Consider the following 3004-nt stretch of genomic DNA (forward strand, 5'->3'; position numbering starts at 1 on the left):
GAACGTCGGAGTCTTAAATGTTTTGGCTGCCCTGTCTTCGGGGTCAGCCCACAGTATTAGAGTGCACATCGTTCAGTATCGGCATTACATTACAGTATTACATTCTTAGATTTCACTACTTTCTGGATTGGCCCACATAATGACGTATGATGACATTTTAATTAACTTTAAATAGTAATTTCCTGGGTTTTACATGCCAAACTTATGATGATTGTGACACACACGGTTGTGAAGGAAAAGCGTTCGTTGCGTAATAGTGACAGCATCGCACTTCTGTGCTTGAGATCCACTGTTCGAATCCGGCCGCCAGGCAATTTTACCGATTTATTTATTTTAAATACTGTCATTTTCGCCCTAAGAGGGAACCATTCACAGCGATAGCAAGGTTTAGCGGTTGTGCTAGGAATCCTCGGACAGTGTTCAAAGTCATACGCGGGTGCGCGACATCTTGGTGCGACGCAGCACTTGTGGCGACTCCTGCTGGATAGAAGTAATAGCGCCCTGCGAGCTACGAAACGTCTGACAACACTGGCATGATGAAGAGCGCCTCCAGTGGGTTTGCACGCGTCGCACATCGACGGTGCACGAGGCGAGACCGACGGGAATCCGTCCGCGTTCGGGAGACGCACCAAGCGTCTCCACGCGCTGGCTTGTATGCGCGAAGTTTTTAAGGACGCTCTATTCTGCCTCTTGAGCAATCCTGTGTGGCGTAATGGTTAGAGAAGCCGACTTTTGCGCGCGCCTATCGAGACAAGTAGATGGAGAATTTCTCCCCATACGTGGGCCGATCCCTAAGATAGTGCAATACCGGACCGACCCGCAGTGGAAGTGAAGCAGGCTTTAAGCACTCCGCCAACTTGCAAAAATAAGTTGAATATCTTAGGTCCAAATATAACAGATACTACACTTTGACCCGCGTCGGCCATGTCTACGTTCGCACCGCCCTCTCTTTGTCGGCGTTCCATGCGCTTGCGTATCTCCTTTCCTTTTCTTCTGGTCTCCCGTGGTGGCACTCTTGTAAGCGTGCTGCCCGCCAGGACCACGAAACGGAAAGAAATGCGAACCGCCCATGTGGCCCCGATCCCGCAAACTTGAAACGTTTCACTGGAGCATCGGCCAGGGTTTTGTTGACCTGTGTTGTGTGTGACCGCTTGTGGTTTTCGAGTGACATCACAACCATTACTGAACTGCGGGACGTCGACCAACGCAGCGTCGCCTTGGCTGTGGTGAAGCTGTGTGTGCCCTCGGACTGCGGTGGGGTGCGCGTCTGTTATACGCACCGGGATTCGTTAGTAATAGGTATCGCGCCGCGTTTTGCAACAATACATGGGTATGTGTACTCCCCAGTGCCTCATCATCTTCGTTTGACGGTAATGAACAGTTCACCATTAAGGGGCCCACATACGCATGTTCACTGGTCATCCACCTTCGCAGAGTGGAATGGCACTGAATTTTTTTAAAGAACGCCAGCCTTTATATATCCAGTCCAGAAAAGGCATGCGTGCACAAATCATCTACTTACATGATCATAGTCAAAAGGCTATCTCTTTTTCTGGCAATGCAAGAGAGGGCACGCTTACACGTGATTGTGTCATCTACGTGTATACATGTAGATGACACAATGGAGTCTAGGCATGTAAATGACACAATCACGTGTAATCGTGCCCCATGTTGCGTTACCAGAAAAAGAAATAGCCTTTTGACTATGATTGTGTAATGTACATTTATTTGGTGGCACGCATGCATATATTCTGGGCTGGATATATAAAGGCTGGTGTTCTTAAAATAAAAATTGAGTTGGCAGTCTGCGCTTGTTCTGCAGTATTTCGTTCTCTGTGTGTCCTTGTTTCAGGCGCTCAGAGCTGAATTCTGGGGTTTTACGTGCCAGAACCACAATTTGATTATGAGGCACAGGCTGTTTGAGCATAGTTATAAATGTGGTAACTCAGAAAAACTTCGCGTGTAACAACAGCTCTGAAGCCTAAGAAATTCCTTTATGCAAAGCACGGAAATATCAATAAATGTCCAGTCATAAATGAAAGTCGCAGTTTCGCCCGAAATGCGACGCATCGATTGCGATAGCAAATTAATCGACAGCTATACGAAGTAAGGAGGCTAGTTTCATCGGCGGCATAAACTTGTAAACATAGGCACACTATCTAAATTAACAAGCATAGTGGCACGCGCGAACGAACAAACATGAACATATCTCACTCGATGACCGCGCAAATTCGCTATCAAAACGCTGGAGTGAGGAAGCCCGTAAGCAGGAGCGAGCGAATTGACCTTCATGCTGTCTCTCGCTTCAACGCAAACTAAGCGGCGAGAACATAGCGCACACGAAGCTATCGGCCCTCGGTGTGCCTAGAATCTTAGTATTTTGTGTCTATCGCAGATCGCTTTCAAGATAGAGGCCGCGCGGCCTTACCATACGCAGCAGCCGCCGGAGTAGAGCACTGCCGCCCTCTCTCTCCTTCCCCGGTGCTTTGCGCGTGACGAAAGGCGACGCGCTTCATACCTGCTTGTGTCATTCGCGCGAGCGAGATTGAGCCGCCATGGTCGGCTCAGCTTCGCACGCTCAACTCGCACATACAGCATACGGCGCTCGGGGACGATGTTATCGACTTTGGACTTTATACGGAACATCACGGCACCAACGACGGCAGAAGTGCGCCTGGAGTGTCAATATAATTGCTATCGCAATAATAAGTTAAAACCACGACCTCTACTCAATGTTCTTCTTCCCTCAATATGCTCAAGCCTGTTGAAGTGCAGTCCAAAAACGCGGAGTCGGCCTTTTGTGACAGAGAAGGAAATGATACCGATGAGGGTTGGTACAGTTTAACTAGCAGTAAAAATACACGAACTCGGTAATGTCTCAATAATAGAATAAGCACCAACTATCACAACTTTGTTCTCTAGCGGCGATGGCGTAACAGAACTGTTTGTTGGCCTTGTTGGTATTTGCCGACGTCTATGTTTCTTTTTTTGTATGTGTCTTAAC

General features: G+C 48.1%; 1 pseudogene; it reads right to left on the reverse strand.

Annotated features, from left to right (window-relative positions):
- Nucleotides 1-774: 774 nt before the first annotated feature.
- On the reverse strand, nt 775-926 carry LOC142568091 (U2 spliceosomal RNA; annotated as a pseudogene).
- Nucleotides 927-3004: the final 2078 nt, after the last annotated feature.

This window comes from Dermacentor variabilis, chromosome 1 (genome assembly GCF_050947875.1).
Source record: "Dermacentor variabilis isolate Ectoservices chromosome 1, ASM5094787v1, whole genome shotgun sequence".
In the NCBI taxonomy this organism is placed as follows: Eukaryota; Metazoa; Arthropoda; class Arachnida; order Ixodida; family Ixodidae; genus Dermacentor; species Dermacentor variabilis.